Genomic DNA, 25,666 nt, shown 5'->3' with positions numbered 1-25,666 from the left:
AGGTGCTTGGGTTTTTACTTGGAAAGGTGAAAGAACTGTAAGAAGAGTGTGAGAGCACAGGTGACAGTGCTCTGCTGCAAGGGTGGCCTGCAGGCATGACAAGTGAGAAGTGCATTTCCTACCCGTCTCAGAATTCGAACCTGAATTTCACCTTATTCATGATGAGGCAGGGGTTTAAATAATGACAGTGTAGTTTTATTTCTTCTTTTTAAAAAAGAGAAAATAAGTATATTTCTACTTGTCACAGATGTGAAGAAAAGCTAGAAAATACAACTTGAATGTTGCTCTAAAGGTCAAAAAATGAGACAGCAACTAAAAAGAGCCCAAGCTTTATTTTAATCTCCTGATATTTTTTCTAGCTAATTATATTATTCTGCTGGGTCCTGCAGTTTTTAAACATCTCGTATCACCAGTGCTCATTTGCACCAGTCACAAGGCTATGCTACAGCTCATACCCCTCCTTTGAGGTTTGCTCAGGGGTCAGCTCCTGTGAAGATGCTCACGTCAGAGCAGAAAGTGACGTGAAGCCTCTGGCTCTGCTCGCACCTCTTGGGGCACCAAATGAGGAGAGATGTGGCAAGAAGGATGGCGCAGAAGGATTCTTGGCTCCTTGGCTTCATCTCTTCTGCTGCCACAGAACAGCGCCTTGAAGCAGTACCAATGCTGTGTCTTTTCACAGTGCAAAGGTGCTGCGGTTGCTGCCAGCATCCTCAGAGGCATTTCTGCATGGTTTTCTTCTAGGTTCCTATGTTCAATGGCTGACAGACAAGTGCTTCGTGGGCTGATGGGCTGCACTTCGCACCAGGGTCTCACCACACACCTCAGACTATACCGTCAGATGCAGTGGACTGTAGAAATGGATAAATGATGACATAGTTGAGACCACCCTTAATTCGGGGCCATTTGTCCTTTTTCCTGGCTGCAGAACTGAGAGAAAGGGCTGAATGATGATGATAAATGGTTGGAAACACCCTGAAAATGAGGGAAATAGCCTTCAATAGAGGTGAGGCCTCCTACCATATCTATTAAAAGTGTTCTGGGACACAGAAAGCTGTCCCCCATGTCTTGAAACCACTCACTTGGAGAGGAGTGCCAGAATGGTCTGGTCTCAAATGAACTCTTGTCGGCCACCTCTGGGTGAATCTGGTGCTCTACTCAGAAATGATCTCTTCTCTGCAACACAGTAAACATTAGCAGGAGTTTCTCAGTCACATGATTCCTTAGGTATTATTGTTTTAAAAGTAGAGCTTGCCAGCTTCTGTCACTGCGCACTATGCATCCAGGAGCAGAACTGGTCCCAGCACAGGCTGTCAAAGTGGGTCTTCGCAACAGGTCATTTTTTTTACTTTCTCATACACTGGCTAAGTCAAGCAAATTCCCTGGGGTAACTATTAATTGTTTTTGTTTAATTTCACATTTTGGTGCAGCTTTTAGGTGTCAGTGTCCACTGCAGCTGCTGGAGCTGGTCGCTGGACTGAGTACTGACCAAGAAAGTCTTGGCTGTGCAGTGTGGACCTCTGGTTTATCCTTCTGTAAATAAAGTAGAACCTAGCCCAGATCAGCAAAAATCATTGATTAAACATCCCCCCCTCCCAGAATAATGGGATTTACTTTAAAGTCATTAAAATTGCAAAGGTGTATTCTATCTCCTCATAAATTCCTATGCCTCAGTAGATGCTCAGGTTTCCCTCACACTGGGGAGGTCTAGCAATTAATTGCCTTAGCTTGCAAGTGGAGAGTCAGACTGCTACCTTGTCACCAGGCATTGTTTGTCTGTCAGGCTGCAGCCTTCCTAGGGGTCTACATGACTCCTCACAGTGAGGAGTGAGTGAGGAGTCCATCACAGTGGATGGACTGTGCACAGAGGTGCACTGCTCCAGCTCCAGTGTTAAGGGTTACTGACCCTCCTCCCAGTGAAGCCAGTGCAATTTTTGTGCCTATATAAATACTACATTTATATTCAGACCCATTTAGCCTTGTCTTCTGCTCTCTGCTTGAGAGGAGTGTATGTGTATATGTGCACATGCACAGGTATATGTATGCGTTTAAACTTGCCGGGTCTGCCTAGACCCAAGGCTGGGCAGCTCTAGCCCTGTCCACTTCTCGCCCAATAGGTGACACCACAAAAAGCCATGATGTACTTGGGCAACCTGGACTCTCAGTAGACTATAATCTCTCCCCTGGACCTCAAAATCTATCTATGGCAAATTTGAACTGTCTAGGCCAATCTCAGGCGGCCCGCCAGAGCTCATGAGTGTGTGCATGCAGTCCCATGTGTACAGCGAGTGCATGCTATGGGGCAATACCAAAGCACAACACTTTAAAACATGGAATACACCTCTCTTTTACACTGATTATCATTAAGATTTTACATTTGTTCTTGTTTCCTTTTTTCCCTGACTCTAAAAATAAGCTGTGGAGACTAACACACAGCTTCTGGACCCATTTTGGCCCTTTTCCACTATGCCTAAGGGTTTGTCTGCATTTGGTTATTCACTGAAATAGCAACTCTGGATAATGATATTGGCTTTACATATATATATATAAAGCAAGCAACAGAACAAAAAGCATTACACAGGCTTTGCTTGGCTACACAAAACAGATCAAAAGGAGCCAGTTATCCACACTGTTTGCCTAAAAGTTTCTTCCCATTTTCACTCATAACACAAGCGCCCTGCTGCAATGGAAAGCTCCAGACAGAAACATTTTTCCTAGTACTTCAGCGGTTCTCATTTCTGGGTGGCAGCAGGTAAACTGTAGTGAAAACATGAGGGGACATTTTCCTTTTGTGGTTCCTTTGAGATTACCGAATAGTATTTCAGTATTTTCACTGCAGTACATCTCATTTTTTTCCTAACCACCTAATTGTAATTTCCTTCTTATTACTGGCAGGCATAAACTAGCAACCTGCAAGAAAATATGTCCAGTCCCAAGCTGTCTGCAATCAATATCTCATCTTGAGAGATAATCAGGTTTTTGGAGACAAATAATGGGTCTGTGATTCATCCCTGTGATTTTAATAGGCCAAAATTACACCTGTAGATGACAACCCTGTTAAGAACTAGGGTGCTTGAGACGAGGATCTATATTTTGCAGTGTGGGTTCCATTCTGACATTTTAAATACTCTTACACTGGCTTATCTGAGTGAGAAAATAAGTCCCTTGGACAATACGGATAATTTGGTTTAGCTTTTTACAGGATGAGTTGCCCATGTGCATTCTCTGTTTCCTTGGATACTAGAGATTTCATGCCACAGTTCAGCCACACGTACATTTTCTATTCCATTACAGCACCTAGAATATGAATGAAAAATCCTCAGAAATTGTTAAGACATGAACAAGACTGCAGGTGTAACCTCAAGTAGGAGCCTCCTAGACAGGGTCAGATAGAAGCGGACAGGGAAGGCACAAAGTTTATCATCTGCATAGGCTTCTCAGTGGTGCTCCCTCTTGCTTTTCTAAGCAGGTAAGACTTACATAGGAATATTCTCTTTCCTTCACCATTCTGAAGCTGCAGGTGTTTTTGCTTTTGGTATCCACCTGACTGACTGCTCAAAATATAATGAATTAGACCATGGGCGTAGTTTGGACTAAAGGCCAGTCCAATGCATTTTCAAAGCAGTTTTCATAAGCCCTTGCACAATCACAATTGTGTGATAAAAATCGGAAGTTCCATCCTCAAAGCTACACTTAGGTGTGCAGATTGATTTACTAATCTTATGAACCAGTTTACAGACAAATTCACTCTTTTCAGACACTCATGCAATTACTGAATTTCTGAATATTTGCCTAGCATTTTCTAAGTCTTTTACAAGTCATGAATATTTTCCCAAAAATGGACAGATTACTGACTAATTCCAAGTTAGTTGATAATAATAACAACAAAGCTGGTTTAAATAGTCTTATAAAATTTCACCAGAGACTTGTTTATTCTGGATGAAAAGGCAGGGAAGACCTAGAAAAACCTGGTGAGTACTTTCCAAAGAGTTCTTCCATCTTTAGGTGGCGGTTTCTTCGTGTTTAGTAAACGTAGATGGACTTTTTCCATTAATTTGTTGAGTTATTTTGAAAACCCAAACAACTTTTATCATTTACAATGTCTTACAGCAAGGAGTGATACAAGTTAATTGTGTGTTTTGTGAAGAGCCACCTCCTTGTGCTCATCTGGAACCTACCTACATTTATTTCAGTCAATGTCCCCAAAGTGATGTGTTGGAAGACACACCTCTTTCTCTCTACCTCTTTGCAATTTCAGCTTTCTTCAGAGGGAGGGTAACGTGTGTGAGCTGGGGAGTGCCAAGGCTCTGCACTGGTCACTGAATGGGGAAAGCAAAATGCCATTACAGGTGACACAGGATTTCACTAAAGCGCTGAGGTATATCTTATCTCCTTTTTCACATCAGTGATGGTTGATGCTTGGTGTCAACGTTTTCACTGAGAGACCACCACTGACACCTGCATGTCCCTTAAGCCACATGAGGATTTCACTGACACTGGGGGATCTGACAAATTTGGAGCCACTTTGCAATGGCAACATCTGCCTAATGGGGGCAAAGGCCAGCATGAATCAAGCCATTGTAGCAAAAGGCCCTGGCCTCCTAGCTGGATTCCCCAATGTGTTCGGGGTCTCTTGTTTCCAAAAGGCATCAAGCCTTGGAACAGCTCGCGGGGTAGTAATATCCTAGAAAATGCATTAGAACTCAATTTGTAACTAGGCCTGCAAACTTTATTTTTATTGGTAATACTGTAGAAGAAGTCCTAACAAGGATGATGGCCCCCTGCTGCATTAGAAGAATGCTGGCTTGCAGTTGGAGAGGGTTCCTTCATTGGGAAGCCTGTTTAAAAGCAGGATCATTAACTCCAATTCCCTCCCAGGAGAGTGGCTTGCTTCATGACTAATGCTCAGCACAGTTAAGTGGCACAGCTAGAGTTCTTGGCAAAGCAGCATATGGTGTTTTCAAGCACTGTAGATGTTTCATTGCATGTTTCCCACTCTGTTACCTCGCGACACTGCAGGGCACCTCTTTGCTCTGTTTATCATTGTTGCGCTAGTCCTTTTTACCTTTGTTTTCAAATGTTAATTATTTACAGTAATGATACTAGAAATTCATAATACAAAGATAGATATACGTGTGTATGCACCATTTTGGTGGTTTCTTGTAATTGAGACTCCAAACTATGCAAAAGCTTTTTGATGCCAGACTCTGCCACTACTTTCCATCATATTGTGTGTGCTACTCATGAGTCGAGGATTCTTTGTGCAAAGCACTGAGGCCTTGGTTTTATGCCAGCTAGAAACTCAATACACTTTTTGACTGCTTGGTATGTGTCCTTTGGAACAATAGCATTTTCATTTGCACAAGTAGCTTTTACATAAATAAGCCTGGTTCAGAGGCAGGCAGAAAGATACATACACACACAGAGCAATAAAGCCCAGCCATGCCAAGGGGGGCTTACCAGTTAGCACAGTGTGTTAATTCAGGGAACCACATTTGCCCTGTCTGGAAAAGCCATTGTGATATCTTCTCCAGAGCCTAATGAGCCAGTCCCAGAAAAATCCTTGTGAGTCATCAGTTTCCATTTGCACAAACGTGGTGTTAAATGAAATGAGAGAGAGGCAGATAATCTGTTTACGTTCACAGGACTCATGCTAGAGTGAAATGCAATGCTTCAGAGGGGGTCTACAGGGGTGCAAACTGCACTAACCTGGACTGCTGAGAATGGAGATGGACTCACCAAAGAAGCCAGGTGGCTGTAACGTTAGTTCTCTTACCAAATCAGTGTCCCATTTACTTCTTGTGCATACACTGAGGAACAAGGAAGGAGGGTTTTTTGCTGGGGTCTTCTTGAATCTACTAAAATTTCCATCCTCTGAACATTTAAGAGAACAGCTTGTCATATGAACCAAACAGGAGTCTATGATAGCAGTACTAATGTTAATAGGCATGCTGCCCTGCGGAAAATGAGGACCTTTTTGTTTTTTCAACAGTACGTGGCCAAATCATCGAAAAATGATTCATGCACAATAAGAAATCTGGCATGAAAAATGTACATAAATGTAGGGCACCACTCTCCACTGTAAGCCGGCTCCTCCACCCTGGTTTCGCAGTGTCACCCAGCTCACAGCAGCAGTGTGGCATCTCATGTGCAGAGAGCCCCGGCATCACCTTTGCTTCACCATTCTTGCTCCCTGCAGAGACCATTTCACAGAGAGGGGCCAGAACCAAGGCACCCTTTTGCCCCAGAAATCTTCAAGCTGCTGAAATTGTCCCAGGATGGCGCTGCTACCAGCCATTATGCATAGAGACCCTGAGTCTGATCTACATTGGCCCCTCACTACAAGAAGGACGTTAAGGTGTTAGTGCGTGTCCAGAGAAGGGCAACGAGGCTGGTGAGGCGTCTGGAGAACAAGTCTTATGAGGAGCAGCTGAGGGAACTGGGGTTGTTTAGCCTGGAGAAAAGGAGGCTGAGGGGAGACCTCATCGCTCTCTACAACTCCCTGAAAGGAGGTTGTAGCGAGGTGGGTGTCGGTCTCTTCCAAGTAACAAGCGATAGGACGAGAGGAAATGGCCTCAAGTTGCGCCAGGGAAGGTTTAGATTGGACGTGAGGAAAAATGTCTTTACTGAAAGAGTGGTTAAACATTGGAAGAGGCTGCCCAGGGAAGTGGTTGAGTCACCATCCCTGGAGGTATTTAAAAGATGTGCAGATGTGGCACTTAGAGACATGGTTTAGTGGGCATGGTGGTGTTGGGTTGACTGTTGGACTCGATGATCTTAGAGGTCTTTTCCAACCTTAATGATTCTATGATTCTATGATTCTATGGTTTAGTTTTGGGTAGTCCTGTGAGAGCAGGGAGTTGGATTCGATGATCCTTATGGGTCCCTTCCAACTTGAGATATTCTATGATTCTATGATTCTACATTTCAGTGGGTTGAGACCTACCCTATAGTAAGCAGAAAGCAAAATTGGCCCAGCATAACTTTGATCCCTGAGTTTTGCAGCCTGTATCCTGGACATCAAACCTTAAGACTTTCTTGGGAGAGCACAGAAAACCCAGGAGCCTCATGACCTTGGGAAAGTCAGGACAGTGACTGTCTAAGTCCCGACTGCCATGGCATGTAAGGCACTGGGGTTCCTCTCTAACCTCTGTAGGGGTCTGGCTAGCCATCACCCCAACCCTGGAGATGTCCAGGTGGTTTTCAGCCCCTCTTCTGATGACTTTTAAATCTCTCAGGATAAAATAAAGCAAGCAAACACTCCCATTCAAGCTAAACTAAAAAAAAATTACATGTTGTAATGGGTCACCCAAGTTATATATTGACTTCTACGAATGCATCAATTTCCAAGGGAGAACAGCTGAAGAGTAAATCATAGCCAACTAAATCAAATGGAATCAAACGTAGTAAGGTAGTGCTATTGCTGGTTCAAAGTCAAACTGACCTGTAACTTTTGACTGCTCAAAAAAACCCATACATGCCTGTTTCATTCACACTGCTGCCCTATTTCCAACAACCACTTTTGTTGAATTTTCAAATATAGAAAAGGCATAATCTAGATTGCTTAGTCACTGCAATATGTGTTTCTGAAGTTTATGGTTCTTTCCTTGATTTATGTCCATGTTTGCAATGATTTGTGGGTTTAAAAAAAAATCCTGCCTCTTAACTTGAGTTTGATGGGGATTTGTGTCAGGTCCCCACAGAAGAAATAAAAGCTAGACAATTTATTTTACTTTAAGCTGATATGAACAAGTCCAGTAACTTTCTTGTTTTCCCTGATACTTGACCAAAGTTCATTTTCTGCTCAGGCAACACTTTATGTCAACCACTTGCTTCACTCACTAGATAAGCTTGGCAAACGATGTGATATGATCAAAGTAAGGTAAATTGGGCAATGGTGCTTGTCGATGCACATTCTATCTGATAAACACGTGTTTGTACTTGTGCAAAGCTCATTTTCTGCAAAGCTGAGCTTTGTAGCCTAATGGTACTTCATTTTCCCACCTCACAGGCACAGAGCTTTCTTCTGTCCTGCCTTTTGTAAGTATAAATAAGGAATGCATATGTGATATAAACAAAATCAGGAATCAGGCCAAGAGCATCTTCATTTGGACCAAATGGTGACCCGTTTTGGCTTTGGAGTAGGAAACTTAGAGTAGCAGGCCTGCAGGGAGCACACCAGCAGTCCAGCTTACTCTGGAGCCTATTTCTGGGAAGGATTAGCTGCATGTGTGCCCATCTTAAACCATAAATGCATCTATGGTTTACTAAATATCAGATGTTGGAATAAAAAAAAAAACAAACCACCAAAAAACCCCCACCATAATAATAATACCACCATAATAATAATACTGCCATAATAATAATGAGACCACATTAATAATGATGAGACCACATAATGATAGTAATGCCACATAAATAACAGATGCTGGAAAAAATCAATAGAAAACTGGGTCCCCATGAAAAAGGGACTGACATTGACAGAATGTGTAATATCTATTTGCACACACACATTCACCCCATGCTGGCTTTGCCTGGCTGGTCTGTTTTAGCACATGAAACATATGGTTTTTTACTGTCAAAGTCAACAGTTCTGTGGTGCACGGGTTACTGCAAGACCCTTCCTGTGAGTCTCCTAACTCGCTTTTCTTTTTACCAGATAAGACCATCAGCCTTCCAATGTGGCCCAGCAACTTCTACACTCTTTTAGAAAAAGTCGTTTTCTGGATGAAAACATAGGAAAACACATACTTAAAACTAAATATTACATACACGCTTAAGATTTTCTCCTGTGGCAAGTCCTCATGGTTTCCCCATTAGCTGAGGATGCTTCTTTTGTTGGAAAATTAGTTTTTAATTCCTTCCTTTTTCTATACAAAATAAATACATCTAGTGATGAGTAAGTATGCAGCCACCCTTGGTAGGCCCCTGAAATGTTCTTTAGGAAGCTGTAAGCCTCTTCAGAACATGTACAGGCTAGACTGCAGAGCAGTACGTACCAGCTTGCTCTCACGGGGACCACCCGTCGGGCTCCCAGAGGTAAGCTGTGTGCTGCCAGACCTCTGCCAGCCACACAGTTGAAACCTCTGGGCACAGCAAACAGGCAGCAAGCATTTACAGCTTTACTACCATGAAATTTCAGAACTGATTGATAACTTCTACTTCTGTGACTTTTTCCCCCAGTGGACAGTAATTTCCCAGTATTTACACTGGAAAGGATATTAGAGGTATATGGGAAACACAACCTGTACATCTCCTTTCTAAGTCGTAAGTTGGCCACCCATCATTATCAAAGAGACATTTCAGTCTGGAGCTGCACAGGCAGCTGTAACAGGTGAGATTGTGTCTGTAGCACTGTAGGCTTGGCTGTGTGTCATTTCTAAGGTACACCATGAAAATGCCTTTCTAAAAAGACCTCAACATTCAGCCCTTAGAAATGTCACAAGACTAAAGTCCCAATGCAGCTATATTCTCAGCAATTGCAAATTAATTGGCAAGTATTTTCAGATTAATTTTAAAGTGTCTTCCCATTAAGAACAGGACAGAACAGTATGTTGCTTTGCATTTACGTCCAGGTATCTGAAGGAAAACATTTATTTTTATGTTGTTTCCTCTTTTCTAAGAAATGGGATATCTACAGACTTCTTGTGAAGAAGAAAGTTAAATTTTCTAATGAGAAAAAGTAATATGCAAAATCAGGAAAGAAATTACCATAGCAATATACATTTGCATTTGCAAATATCTTTCATTTCAAATTGCTTTACAAATCCTAGCTTTTGCTCAGGCTTAGTCTTTGTATGAGCATGTCTAAAGCTCAGACACATATTTCCAATAAGGTCCCGTTGATTTATTTGCACAGGAGATGCAAAAATCACAGGCATCTTTACTCAGCACTGAAATCACAACTGTATAAGGAGAAGCCTGCTATGAAAAGGAAGGGATGATGATTATTATTATTTGTCAAAGTAATGTTTCTCAAACACTTTCCATCTATTACGTGTATCTAAGGATCTGTTGCAGTAAAGCCATGAAATGACCATTACAGAGTCGAGAGGGTGTTGGGTCAGGCCCTCCTGACACGTTCTCCTGCGCCACAACATTTGAGGCAGCACTTGAATAGCCCTGGCTCTTTTTTTGTCTCATTGACACTGCATCTGCTTACATAATCGTCAGCTCTCTTTATGGCTGCAGTCTATCCATTCCCCAGCGAACATTAAACTAGCTCTAAACTAACCAGAGAGGAATTAGTTAGTGTAACACCTCAGGCTTCAGCAGCTTAGTCTTTAAATAGGATTTCTGGCAGATCTATGCTTGCCTGAGATGCATCCTGCTGCAGCTGCTCTGCTGTAGATAGCAGAGCCCTTATTGTATGGTTGCTAGCTGGTTGCTACCAGACCAACTGTGTAGAAGTGGACAGGTGCACACCAGCCGAAAAAGGTGTTGATTCAGAGTTGAATCAAGGTGCTGAAATCAGAGTTAGCCCACTCTGTGCCTCTAACTTTTTGCCCTGCTGGCACTCAGGCTCTGAGCTTAAAGAGACAGCCTGGGCTGTTTTCTGTAGCAGTGGACAGGCCCTCTGTGTAGAAGTTCCCCTTGATACAGAAATCCATTTTTCCTGCCATTTCTTTTCAGAAATTGAATTGTTTCTTGATTTAACTTCTTTTCTTGTTCTTTCTGAGAAACAAGGCAGGAAACCTGCCTCCTCTTTTCCTTGTCTTCCAGATGTTTGAAAAAGCTTAGTAGTTTTTACAAATTCAGATTTTCATAGTTCCTTTGGAAATGCTGAAAGTTGCATAGGAACAAGAGAAACAAGAATTCTCGTTGCTTCCATTATGACTGTTTGAAATGCATCAGACCTTTCGTTACTGTGGTGGTGCAACAAGTCACTTGTTAGCCAGTTAGCCAAGCCCTCACAGAAAGTAATAGTGAAAAATTCTTTGCTGTTTGGAATGAAGTAAAAAAGAGATTTTTTTTTTTCCCCAAAAAAAATCTTTTCCCACAGAAGCACTGGTGAAAGAAACATTCTTCAAAGTGCAAAGGGTTTGTTCTGGGAAGATTTACTCTTTTTAAAATTTCAGACCTCCAGTTTCCCTTGGGAAAATTGTCATTTTTGCAGATTAACTAACCCTTTGGTAAAGGACCTGCATACTTTATCTACAAACTCAATCCAACCCTTGTTGAAGTTACGGGACTTACTACTAACATTAGAAGACAGGTGGGATCCAGGTGCCTGGGCTGGAGTTGGGTGAGAACAGCCTGAATGTCTCCCTGGGTTTCCCATGGACAGCGCTTGGACAGGCCCTTGTGCCTTTTTCAGCCCTAACTTTTAGGTTATTTCACGTTTGATCTAAGTTCTGAAGGCTGAAAATGGGCCTTCGCTTGGCCAATACCTGTGCCCTGTCTCCCTCAGGAAATTTTACCATCCAAATGTTTTCTGGTCTACAAGCCCAAGCCAGAAAAAGCATCCTCTTCCTGGCAAGACTTGCAGTGTAGACCAGCTCTAACAAATAGGGATCCCATTTTTGCTAGCGTCACTGCTCACTGCTGCAGTGCAGACGAAAGCAAGAGGAAGAGCATGGAGCTAAAACTACTAGTATTTGTCTTTCTCCTTGTTTGCGCAGCCGATGAGATCTGACACCTCATCAGCAAAAAACCTCTGAACAATCAAGGATAATTTGAATAGGGTCTAATTTAATGAATTCCTACTATAACTACACATAGGACTATTTTTATTATTTTGTGCCCACAAAACAAAGTATTGGAAGTATATGAGGGCATTGACAACTTTACCCATTTGGAGAACAATATTTCTGAGAAGAACAAAGCTTAGAAGGCACCAGATAGTAAAATAAAAGCTAAATCTTTTTCTGTTAAAGAGATCAATAAGCTAAATTAAAAAGATGCCATTCATAGCAGAAGTTACGTCATGCAGAGGACAACAATGGAGTCCTTTTCTGCAAACATCTGTTAGATGCATTGGCCTGTAAGGGGATACCTGGCAAGCACATGTAGTTAGCATGTCTGCAGTCCGTTCATCAGCTCTGGCAGCTATTTTGGGCCTTGCAGGGGGGCAGCCACGTGTGTCCAGAAGGTCACCATCCCAAGAACAGACTCTCACCACAACCCCGACACTACAGCCCTTCAGCAGCCTCTGGGGGCAACTTCTAGATTCGTCCCGGTGTGAACTTCGAGGCGACGGTGGGCACTCCGCTGCATGGTGGTCATCCCTCCATGAGCTTTGGCTGTGTTTTAGCAGCAGCCTTTCCCTTTACTATTTCCGTCTCAGCTAGCCCCTCAGAAGCTCATTCATTACAACTAAGAGATTTGCCACATGCAAGAGCAGACAGCAAGTCTTGTCTTCTCCTATGAACCGCCTCACATGACCCTAATATCATCGTCCTGCTGGGACACTACCTTCTGTTGTTGACTCATTTAATGCATTTAACGTTTTAGTGCATATCTAAATTTATTTTAGTGCATTTTTAAACTGCAACAGTAAAAACAAATAAAAACTAGAAAACAGAGGTCCGTGTATTTATTTAGGTAATTTGGGCTGCTGCTCAAGCATTGTGATATTTGATGTATTTTAGAGCAGACATTACAGTGCCCCATCAATTTTGTCTAGATACCATGGAAGAACAATTAAGTGTGCTAATAGTCTTCTCTAAGAAAAGTTTCTGGAAGACATTTAATATATTGACAAAAGCCAAGAAAATGATAATGCCCTCAAGACTAGTGAAACAGACACCTTGGACAGCAGAGTTAAATGTTCCTCTTTCTGATTCACATCGTACTAGTCCAGGTGTTATATTCTTACTTTTATACAGACAGAACTTTAAAATTTATTTAGAAATCAAACTTTTGCCAATATCAGCAAGAGCTAGAGGCCTGTACATTTCTGGATTGTGCATAAAACTTGCATAAGTTGAAAATGCAATCTGTTGGTTCAATTCAACTTTAGATTATTTGATTAATTTCTGTATCAATATTAGATTACTTCTTAGTTTTATTTTCCAAAAGAGAGCTAAGATTTTTTTCAGCTTTAATTTTTTATGTTAATCTTTATGTTGCATTGTATTTTATTCAAAACATAAATACCATTATGCTCTCATCTGCTAATAATTTAGGCAATTTTGAAGATAATAGCAGCTAAGCCCCCTAATTCCACATGTGCCAAAAGTGTTTACTGCCTGGTTTACGGCTATGTCATATTAATATTTTTGGAGTGCACGGTGTTCTGGAGCAGTTCTGCAAGCAATGCATAAAATCTGTAATACTGATCCACCTCTGGCTTTTAGACAACTGGCTTTTGCTCACTCATTTCAAATGAAAAAGTAACATTAACCGCTTTAAACCAGCTTTTCAATTATATCCACCATGAGCACTGGTGCAAATGTAGGGAACTTTATCAGTATTGCTATTATTAGTCTTTATAATCAGGGGAATACCTACTTTAGTTTAAATGGGGAGTATTTGGCTTTGGAACAAAAGAGCCTAAGTTGGTTGTACCCTCCACGGTGTAAGTTTGGGCAGAAATGACATCTGTGATTTAGCCCCAGATTAACATAGCCTTTCAAAAGATTTGTGCATGACAATATGCCCAAACCCACTTAAAAACTGTATTTCTGTACTTGATAAGGATATTAATTGTTAAAAAAAAAAATTTTGATCCTCATACGCTCTCAGCATGGCATAACATATCTGAGACTCAGTGAGCATTGTCTCTATTTTGCAAGTAAACAGTGAATACTTCTTTTTCAAGTAAAGTCCAAAATTTTACTTCCCAATAGCTCTTAATCACTATAATAAAAGGTATTTGAATTTAATTATGTTTTACTTTCAGTAGCAGGCCAATTCTATAAAATAATGTAACACACTGAGCGTATATGAGTATAATGCATACATAGGTTTGTAAAGACAGACATTACTTCAGTTATATAGGTGCATGCACAGATACTGTGGGGAAGGGCACATTCTAAAACTCTGGATAAATACTGAGAGTTTGGTGCAAACACTTGACAAAAAGGGCAGTTGAACACTGTCCATTTTTGAGTGCTTTGTGCCTACTTTTACAGTCTGGTACAGGAAATATGTTTGAATATTCAGGGCATCCATCTCTGGACACCCAGCTCTCGTGTCGCTGCACCAGCTGTGTGCAGGGTTGCCCCAAGCCAGGACAGCATGGGGGAACTGCATAGACAGTGTTCGTGCCTCCCAGTCAATACTCAGTGGATGGCATACATGTGTCAGACCGTCAGAATGAAAATGTCCTCAGGACTGGAGCATGAGAGCCAATGGCATTTACTGACAGAAATCAGGTAGGTTTGACGTTTTTTGGTGAGCAGCTGCCATCTCAGGTGCTTCCCACAGAAAGCTTTCCACACATGAGGAGGAATGCGTAGACCACTCTGTGCTGTGAGTATCATGTAAGGCAGCTAGAACAGAGGTCTGGGGTTTGGCCATTCAGTACAATTTTGTATCACATTTACTTGCGGACACAAGTAAAGATTTATGCAACATCTTTTTGGTCAACTGGAGGCTAACTCAGAAGAAGTCCGTATTGAGAAGTGTGGCCTGATTCACTAACAAGCACACTACAATTGAAACCTTCAAAATTTTGGTATTATGAATAAAAAGCATTAGGAAGAACTTGATGTTTGTGTTTTGTATTAATATTAATTCCTGTGCATTAAGTCTCAGGAGTTGCACTGGAGTTACACAAGCATCTGTAGATTCCCTTGCTGCTGTTCGTTCCTCTAATTGCTGATAGTGACCCAAGCACTTATCTTTCTTTTTCTCCCCTTGCTCCTCTGGGAACTTTATAGAGAGGATTTCAATCTTTCTGGCACACCAGACATAGCAATATAAGGAAAGCACCTTGATATTGTACAATAAAGAGAGATAAGATAGAGCTGTTAGATAGGGAATGATAGCTAAGCTTATTTTCAAGAGTGTTTAAAACCAGAACATATATATGTATCAGAAGGCTGCCACAAGAATGTGTCTTGAGGCTAGCAGTCAGTGCTGGGATGGGGATTGTGTAACATATTCCTCAGTACCTTGGAATCTGAGCCCACAAATATTTGTTTTATGGGGGACCTACTCAACCATGTCAAGTTATCTATGCATGTACTTGGTTATGGGATTTGGCACTTGGACTAGGATTTAATTCTGACAGAGACTGCATGTGACATGACACACCAGACAGGCACAATCTGAATGTGTGTCTCCATGGCCATCAAGCAGCTCTTATTTCCTACAGTTGGTCCAGCGGCAGTGGTAGGGCACTGTCAGCATCTGCTGCTTCATCCACTGAACTAAATCTCATCTGAGGAAAGCAAAGCTATGTAAAAGCTGTATGAAATGGAAGGGTTAAAATACATTTTGGTTACTTCTCATTTGGGTATTTCTGAGACTAAGTTGTGACATGACACTTAGAGCCAGATTTGAAAGGCCCAGCATTTCCTTTTGACTTCATGGCTGTGGACACACCACTGTGTCTGCCTCTTTACCCTTGCAGGAACCTGTATTAGTGCAAACATGATAGGAGCAATTGTGATGTGAAAAATAACCTGGCAGTCAGATGCTCACATCACATTCATTGCACCCAAAAAGAGACTGAAGGCAGGACAGAAAGGAGAACTGTAGATGCCGGTCTGTAGGTAAACCATGCTCCCCGTGCGGGTAACTCATCAAGCCAGATCCCCATCAAACTCAGCTGTTTCTAGGTATGTGGCCTCCTACACTTCTAAACAAGCTTCTCCCCCAGCCGTGTGCCCTGAGCCCGCAGCTGGGGAATGGAAAAGACATGCTGTCAGCTCTTTGTCACCTGGGACATGGGTGCATTGGGAAAAATCTTTCTGGGTCATTTTAGCTGGCTTCAGGAGAAGACACAAAGTAACTTTAATGCATGGCAGGATCTAATGCCACAGGCATAACAGTAGAGTGTCAAAAGGATTGCTTTTGTTTTGAAGAGGTACTGAAATGCTAGTATGTATACGCTGATGTGTTAATAGGTGCCTCCAACACAAAGATCATGTTAAAGCCATGCATCGCTCTGCAGTAGAGTTCTCCAAGTGGGGGAACTTTTCAAATCACCTTGCATCAGCATTGTCAGAGAGTCAGTGTGCCTAACCACATGCTCATTTGCCACGAGTTATCCATGGGTCCTAGCAAATAGTGCACTCATTTGAGTGCTCGGTGTCTTGCTGTGACAGAAGAACACCAGCAAACAAAAACCCAAAAAGGTCAGCAGAGGTCTAGTCAAAAAAAAGGACAATTCCTCTTACGCATAGCAAGGATCAGACAACTCACAGTACCCTGTCATAAACATTAATTATCCTCAGCGCTGCAGGATACAATTGGGATACTATAAGTTCTCAATAGGGTGGCATGCCCTGATAGTGTAATCTGACTTGCAGGAATGGTCAGGATCCAGATTTGCTCTCCCTAAAAGAAAACAAAATTAATGGGAGTAGCTCTTGGCAGATGTCAGAAGGGGAAGGATGGAAAAGAGAGAGCATATCAGTCCTACTGGAGTTCCCCAATAAAACAAAAAAAATAACACTGGGAAAAAAAAAGAACTTAGTTTGGAAATGGAGAAAATTGCCTGACAAGTTCTGTCAGAGCATATAACAGTTTGCTTAGTGGTGTGGCTGTGCAGTGAAATAATTTCCAAGGAGAATGTTGAGCTTGAGGGATGTTTTCCAGCTTTATCATGTACCAATCTAGAATATGCTACCAAATGGACTGTTGTATACTCAGGGTTTAATACCTCTCTCAACATAGATTCAGCTAAATACCTGTAAAGGGTGCCAATCTGTATTTTGTTTTGCTTGGGTAGTAACCACCATTTGTTTAATTACAGGGCACTCACAGTGTGTGTTCATCGCTTTACAGACATGTGCCTTTTGACAAGAGAAAAGCCCTGGCGTCCTACAGCTCATTGTGAGTTCCCTGTCCTGTGGGTACTGAAGTGACACTAAGCCAGAAGGCAAGGAGGAGAGTGGTAGGGGCAAAAGTGGCTTTAAGAGATATTTTGTGCTGCCTCAGCTCTGGGGATTACCCATCTGAGAGGAATTCAGAAGTGTGCTGTGAATATTTATGTGGGAAGTGGATGGTGCCTGTGACTAGTGCCCATGGGAAACACAGGAAAAAGTGGAAACCTATGGATGTTATTATCAGCAGTGCTACAGAACAGCCTACACCATCACACACCTGTTTGGCAGCTGGCTTTGTGAGCATACTACTCTCACCAGCATTTAAACCACCTGTAATCTCACCTTGACCTTTAGGTTTTGGTCTGTGCTCATACACAGCTAAAACCATCTAATTATCCTGGGCTGTCTGCTAATGAATTATCCTCGCAAATTCCCCTACTAACAGTCCCACCTGTTTGCATTATTCTGGAACTATGCAATATACTGCGCTACATATTTTTCCCAAACCTGCCAGAGAGCTCTGTAACATATAGCCAGGCCTCTCACCTTCCTCACGCCTCTCATCTTCCAAAAGTATGTATGGCAGGCTATTTCCTCTCACAGGTGTAATCAGCAGCATTACCCTTACTTACACACTTCACTAAGGGAAAAAGCTCGTTTTATGGCTTCTTGCATTTCCTTATCAGTTGCCTGAAGCATGGCTCAGTCTGGTACAAGAGCTTGTTTATGAAGGGAAAGCAAGAATGCCTCACTTTCTCTGTGGTGCCCCACAATGTTGTTTTTTTCAGACAAACATATTTCTGTGAATTATCTAACTAAGGTCTGCTGTGACCTGCAGGCTTGCAGTCCATGTTACCAACTAAGGATAAGATACTACACACACACTCTACACGTTTGCATGGTTTTTTCCTAAATCATGTATTTTACAGGTGTGGCTAACAGCAGGCCAAGTACAAATGCAGATGTGACCATTTATTTGATCTTCTGTGCTGCAAAGTGAACTGTTAACCAAATTCTCAACACTGTCATTCCTATGGTATGTGGCAATACCGCAGCGCTATCTACACAAGCTCCCCAAGCACTACACACCAGAGTGCATGTTCCAGTGTAGGGATGGGTGGTGCCTTTGTGACTTGCCTCAGGTCCTCCGAGCGGCTGTGCTGGAGGCAGGAGTGACATCCTCTGAATCCCTGTCACCATTCCAGGCCCACTGCATCGCCATGCCTCCACTGTGGGCTACTCCACTCCAGCCGTCTCCAGCGCCTTGCATATTTGATATCACATTATGCATGTAAAAAAATTCTGCACCTACATGCAAGTGACTGTGTTTCATACATCTTGATAAGTGCCAACAGGCAGGGACTAATCAAAAGTGCTCTGCTTTCATTTTCTACTTTGAAAGGGACAAAAATCTGATATCCCAAGAAAAGCAAAAAAAACAAATAGGAAAGAATAAAAAATACAAGAACATAATCTAATTACTGATCCCAATTTGACCCTGGGATACTTACTGATTATAGTATTTTCAACCCCTGTTAGCACAACACTTGCCTGACATTGAAGGTTTCCAACAGAAGAGTACTACTAATGTTCCTCGGATTCATTTTCACATTTGGCACATTTTAAACCTTTTCTATCTACTGCAGACAGAAATCAATAATGGCAATGCTGATTCTTCTAAGGTAGTTATGCAGTAGTAGCAATCCAAGAAAAAAAAATCCTTGTCACTTTATGCTCCCTGTTGGCCAAATATATAAGGAATCGGTGTCTTCAAACACATGTCTGCAAATCATCTACACAAGAGTATTTTTCAGGTTCTCATCACAGCCTCAGCTTCTTGGAGCTGTGCTGGGAACCACAAGACTGGTGTCATGGAGGGCCAAAAGGTACTGCTACAGGCACACTTTTGTAGGAATGGTATGGTGTGCGGGCTACCAGATCAGTCCCTGCATATGGTAGTCTCTCCTTGCCCTGGTGTCTCATCTGTTTCTGCTTCTAAAGTTTTTCCACTGGGGCTCTTCTGGCTCTAAGTATTGTTTTAAAATCCAGGAAAATGAAAAATTAAGACAATAGTGTAAACGAAGGGCTTTACAGCCCCCTGAGCTCTCTGCTTCCTCTCACACTGCTTGTGAATGCTGCTTCTGTAGTATTTGTGGTTGAGACCTGACCACAAGAAGTCCTAAAACCTGAAGGCAGTGTTACAAGCCTGAAAAACCTGTCCAAAACCTTAGCAAAAAGCATCAAGTTAGACGCAAATGGTGTTTGTGTCAACTTGTTCACACAGCAACATTTCTACTGAATTCACTGGGGCAAATGTTTGGTCAGGACAGAAAGCAGGAGTACTTATCCCAGTGTCACACAACTTTGAGACTGTATACTCCACGTGAGAGATACCATGAAAGATCAAGGGAACAGGACAATGTGTTGAGGGTCTTCACCATATCCTTTCCTCTAAAATAGTACCAAGATCCTATCTTACACCCACAAAAATTTACTGCATCTTTTGCCCAAACACTTATTTGACCTAATATTGGCACAGACAGGTATATTCTTGCACAGATACTGTCATGTTTTACAGTAAACTGTTCTGAGGCCAGGTGTGAAATTAGAGGCAATGTTTAATATGGTCTGGAAGGTGTTTCTCTTTGATAAATGGGTATTGGTCAAAGAATACTCAGTGAATGTGAATAAAACCTGCTAGTCAACTGCTAGTTTTCATTGCAAGAGTAGATCTGTGAAACCCATAATGTTTAACTCAGTGCTACTGAAATCTGGAATAATCTGTGAAAGTGGGGTATCTTTATGGTGGCCATGAAAAAAGTAATTGTCACCATTTCAAGTTTATTTTTGAATCTGAATTTGGACAATATGGCATTTTTGCTGCATTCATGTTTTCTCTTTTTAAACTACAAAGACCTGCTTCCATGTTAACTAGCAGTGAGTGTGTCTTGCATCTTTCAGCCAGATATCCAGAATAATGGAGGCAAAAATTGTGACTGTGATTGACATATGTGTGTTGCTGTACTGGTTTGTGCAGTTACAGTCCCAAGTCACACACATGCTCAGTTAGCTGCTTAAGCATAAGGACTTACAGTAACTACAAATAAAAAATGTAAAAATACAACATTTGAAAATGTAGCTTTTTAATTCTCATTAAAAATTTAATTCTGATTACTAATTTAATCACTTAACTCTCATAGCTACCATAGCGAGCTGTAGAGACTAGAACTGAGAAAAATAAATCATCACAAAAATTTAGAGCTTTAACGTGCCCATTATGCAATCAGTGCCAAAACTCTTCAACACTTCCAGTTGTAGCAATGCCAGAAATGCCACGCTTAGGACAGACCAAGTGATTCTCTTTATTTGTGTATGGCAGTTTTGCTTTTGTGCACAAATATCCTTGCCCTTGCTCATAGTATAGGTCAGCTTTGCCAGCCAGCCATTTTCCTCACGCACCTAGGAACCCTTCTCTTTTCTGCAGGGCACACTTCCCTAGAGAACCTTCATTATATTGGTAATGCATTCTCATTTATCTGCCTCTGACTTATTTGAGGTTTTTGGAGTGCTGCTGAGAGTGGCTTGAATTAGTAGACTCTTGGCCTTTATATGACAGGAGGAAGAAAAGCTCCTGACAGCCCGAAGTACGCAGCCAGTTTTTCACAGAAGCCACAGAAAAGGCCAATGAAATGGAAGGCGTAAGAAAGTTCATCACACTTGACTGCTTTAATAACCAGTTACAGAAAAGTAGCATAGGAGCTGATAAATTAAAAACTCGTGATGAAAAAGAAGTGGCAGAGACAGCTGCTGAGTAAGGTCTTGAAGCCCCAGCATGACTGATGCTGCCAGTAGTGTGACCTATGCAGTGTGCCAGTTTCAAACACAAGCAGCTGCTGAGATTGTTGATTGAATATACAAATGTGTACCAGGGAGAGCATCCAACTTTTTGCGGTGTTGAGGTTTGGCCAAGCCTAAAAATTTTTGTAATTTTGCCAGGGCACATTTCTGTCTTCTGCTTGCCAGATCTAAGAAGGAAGGTATTTTGGAAGACTGGGACTTGAACTTAGGACTATCGCCTTCATCACATTCAAAATGATTTTAGGAAAACCTTTGAGGCTTAAGTAACACATTAGGAAATGTCTGTGTTTTACTGGCATGCCTGCTATCTCTTTTTGTTTGTTTGTTTCAAGTACAGTTGCGGAAAACACCTCTTTTTCCTTTTATAACAGGAAAGGGAGATGAACAAGGAAAGAATTACAGAAGAGCCAAGAATGGGAGATGATGTGCAAATACATGAGGAAATTCTAGAGAATGAAAAAAAGAAGGAAAGAATTGGAGGAAAAAAGGAAGGAATAGGATGGATTAATAAGAGATCAGATTCAGATGTCATTTACACAGTTATAAATCAGGAGAGAGTAAAGAACACTAAAATGATGTGCTCCTGTTCATTTGGGATCCTTGGATTTGTCACGTGGATTTATTCAGGTTTTTTCATTTCCCTTTTGGTCTTCCACTTCACTTTTAGTGTGAAATCTAGACTTCAGTCAGGGTTCAAATACAGGTTTATTTTCTTGAAAGATATAGGCTGTGTTTTACAGAAAGGAAAGGGAAGGAAATGGTAGTCTAGATGAGCAGATATTTCTGTGGGCATTATGAATACAGCTTTTTTTTTTATTCCTACCATCTACATTCTCCTACAAACATTTACTAAAACTAAGCTACTGACTCCAGGCCTCTTTCTATATTTTGTGCTTTTAGTTTGTCTGGAGATGCCTTCTACACAGAACAAAACATGAAAGCCAAGCTACCGTTCCTTGCCATCATGCCACCATGAAAAGTCCCTTCTACCTAAAGCACAGCTTTATGCAAAAATTAGTTAGGGTGAGTAGAATAGGCGCTCATCTGGGGAACAGAAAAGAACTGCCACTGTCTAGTCTGGAGCTCCTCAACTTCTGGGACAAGTTAGGCACTGGCAGGACAACGTACTGGGGGACACTGACGCTGAGCTGCGGCTGCAGAGCAACAAACCTTTGTGTGTCCAGGCTGTCAGGTCTGCTAGCACTCCAGGACAGGTCTCGCAGGGAGAAGTGATGATCACTTTCTGTCCTCATCAAACGAAGGGGAGCTGATGGCACCAGCTGGGGCCAGATCAGATCATCCTGTAAAGAGGGATAGAGACAGCCAAAGGCTGAATGCAGGCTATGTTGCCTGTAGACCGTAAAAGCTTGCTGTTGGTTTCTAGAAAGAAAAAATACAAAAGTATGCCTTTAGTAGCTATCAGGTGCTTCTCAGATGACACCTGGTGGACAAAAACTAAAGAGATGAAAGCAGCCTGCCTTCACAGTGCAGAACTGTACCATCCCTGCTTGCATCTGCACTACTGCACTTACTGCTGGTATACCTATCAGGTGCGCTCCCTACTTTGCTTATCCCCGCCAGAGTGCATTACTACAGCGCCCCAGAATAAGCACATATCATTCATCATCCATCAACCTGTAATAGCTTTTTTTTTTTGCACCTGCTTCCATTTTTTTTTCATATTCTGGCTGATGCCCTGAGTTGGTTTAATTCTGACCTGTGAGTCTGAGGCTACACTAGAGTTGAGACATTGTTTTCAGAAATAAAAATACAAGGAAAGCCCATGTTGTTAGCAGCAATTGGGTGCTTTTATAGCCTAGGATACCTAGACAATTTTATAAATGCCTTCACAAGTGGATAGTTGTAACCATAGGGTTAAAGGCTTTGTTTTCTTCTGATCATTAATTTACTCTTTCTCTTTTAAACTACTTCCAGTTTGCTTCTCTAACACCGGCTGTCTTTTCTGCTTGACACTTTCCAACTGCCCTAATGCATTCTTGTTGACAACCCAGAGATAAAAAAACCCACTCTGAGTTCACCTGGAGAGAAACATCTACTTAGGGAAGTCTTTCTTCTGGGGATCCGCATCCAGTGAGTGGGTACTTATGCCTCCTGGTAACCACCTGGTAGGTGGTTTCCTCAAGGATCTCATGGATGTGAATACAACATTACTGTGCAGTCCTTTTTCTCTACTTGGCTTGAAGGATTTCAGGAAAATGGGAGACATTGCTGAATCAACACTGTTACAGATGAGGCCTCTTCCACAGAGAAACATAGCTGTGATCAATTCTTTGATTGCTGGTATTGCATCTTCCAGGCTAACACGTTTTTTTTCTGTTATTTGGGCTTTTTTGTTCTATGTATACCCAGTTCCTTTAAATTTTAACAGCTTTATTTTTTCTCAAGGTATTTCCATGCTTTACTTTTGTGCAAAATCTTGAAAGTTTTTATGAAGCAAAACACACACAAAGTCAGGGATTTGCTAACTTCAAACACCAACCTAAGCTGAGAGAGTGTGGGAGAGGTCAGGATGTAATTACCCTATGTATTCATCTAGCTCGTTTCTTCTGGATCTAGATTACCTGTTTACAAAAAGTACACGGAGGCCACCCAAGACTTATGGCATTGTATTTGGTCTGGCTGGGATGGAGTTAACATTCCCTACTGCAGTCCACATAGAGCTGTGCTTTGTGTTTGTAGCTAGAATGGTGTTGATAACACACCACTGTTTGGGCTACTGCTGATCAGTGCTCTTACAGCTTCAGGGCTGTCTCTCCAACATCCCCCACAAAGGCCAGTGGGCTGGGAGTGGGCAAGAGGTTGCGAAGGGACACAGCCAGGACAGCTGACCCAAACTGACCAAAGGGATATTCCATATCATATGTCATGCTCAGCAATAAAAGCTAAGAGAAAGGGGGGGGAGGCATTCATTATTAAGGTGTTTGTATTCTAAAGCAACCACTACACATACTGGGGCCCTACTTCTCAGGAAGTGGCTGGGTGGGAAGTAGAGAATAAATCTGTTTGCTTTCCTTTGCTTCCGAGTGCGGCCTTTGCTTTTATTCATTGAACTGCCTTTATCTCAACCCATGAGTTTTTCATCTTACTCTCTTCCCCTGTCCTGCTGAGGAGGGGAGTGATAGAGCAGCTTGGTGGGCACCTGGTGTCCAGCCAGGGTCAAACCCACCACAGGCATATCCTGGCTTAAATGAGTCCTGCTCCACAGAGGGAATGAAGTAATGTCCGGGCCCAGCTGAAAGCCAGGGCTCATCTTTATACCAGCATCACAACTTGATGCCTGCCCCCCCCTGTGCTTAGAGCCAGAACTAGCCAAGCCTAGCTCTGCTCTGATACCAGAAATACCTCTGCACGTGGTTTCCAGGGCATCTTTGTAAAGTCCTCAGGATTCTGAGTAACTCACGAGTAAAGTGTGTGGCAAACAATAACATAGATTGACCATCCAGAAATTGGTGAACTACTGAACAGCACCCGAATTACACAATGACCAGAGCCACCTTGTTAAAATGCTTGCTGGAAACAGGTGCTTGCTGTGCTGCAATCCCTGACCAGTTATCATTTTGCTGATCCTAGTAACAGAAACCTTGGAAGGGCTGACAGTCACCAAAGGAAAACAAATACAAACATGTTCTAGAAGACACATTTTTTTCTCTTACATCCAATAGTGAAGGACAAGACAAAGACAACTTTGAAACACTACTGTGGAGAGAATACTTTTACAAGCCGCTTCAGGTAGCAATCTGTGAGAACAATCATCCTTAATTTATGCTGATGACTATTTTCAGCTTTTGAAATGTTCTCCTTTACTTGTCAATTCCTATTCAGCAAATACAAAGAAATCAAATGCAAGCAGAGTCATGTAAAGAGGAAAAATGTATCAGGAAAGTGCTCTTAAAAACATCAATTAGGCAATAAAATGTCTTCAGCTTAGGCCATTTGGTTAGCATCTCTGGACGCTTTTGTGTTCTGCAGCTGGGAAAACACCACTTCGTAAACTCTCTTTAGCTAACAAAGCCACTGCGTGAATAGATTATTTCTGTTCTGCAGAAATGTTAACTGGCAACTCATTAAGAGTTTGATTGGTATATGAGAGTGAAAAACAAGATCTTGAGAGTCCCAAAAATGCATTGAATAATGGGAAACTCTTTCTTTTCTGCCAGGATAATGAGGATGTACTCTGGTCTTCCTGAAGGAAGCAATCAATACAAAACCTTAAATCCCGACATAAATGAAAGCAGAGCCGGTAACAAGCATGCTCCGTGAGTTGAGAAAGGAAAAAACATGCTTAATCATATATGCAAGACAGTTAATCAGGCATAGTCAAATTACAACCATACATGGCTCTTTCCAATTTACACCAGCCACTGAGGGAAGAGGGGGACACAGTGCTACCCTACAGCAAGCACCACTTGCTGCCATACATGTGATGGATCTCCATATACAGGATTCCTCAACGGCCCACAGGTCAGACCAGCGCTGTCCACCGGGTCTTCAGCACGTCTTTCTGACAGGACACCTGCATGTGACACCCAAGCTACGACCCCAGCTCTTCAAGCCACCTCAGGGGACTTAAACAGCATCGGAGAATAGCCTGGGGCCTCTTGAGGCCGCCGCCTTCTCCAAACGCTCACCACCTCGAGTGCACGCCCGCAGCGCTTTCGCGGCTGCAGGCACTCTGGATGGCATCTTCCCCCTCCAAGACGGCGGCACGCCTCACGCAGGCACCGATTGGTTCAGACAACACGGCGAAGACCCTCCGCGCATAAACCCCACCTTCTTTCTGTCGAAATCCCAGCATTTCGGGAGGCTTAAACCGCCGACCCGACGGGCGCGGCGCGGACCGCCCCTCAGCG

The 25,666-nt window shown here is 42.3% G+C and overlaps 1 long non-coding RNA gene across 1 annotated transcript; it reads right to left on the bottom strand.

The window, feature by feature from the left end:
* Positions 1-315: 315 nt before the first annotated feature.
* LOC143172678 (uncharacterized) lies at positions 316-25,634 on the bottom strand. The gene is made up of 3 exons (XR_012997391.1): positions 25,587-25,634; positions 21,966-22,096; positions 316-848 (listed from the first exon to the last, which is right to left on the bottom strand). It is a non-coding gene; the product is annotated as an uncharacterized LOC143172678 (long non-coding RNA).
* Between the last annotated feature and the right edge of the window lie 32 nt (positions 25,635-25,666).

Source organism: Aptenodytes patagonicus, chromosome Z, assembly GCF_965638725.1.
Source record: "Aptenodytes patagonicus chromosome Z, bAptPat1.pri.cur, whole genome shotgun sequence".
NCBI lineage: Eukaryota > Metazoa > Chordata > Aves > Sphenisciformes > Spheniscidae > Aptenodytes > Aptenodytes patagonicus.
This window is presented reverse-complemented; position numbering and strand designations above follow the sequence as displayed.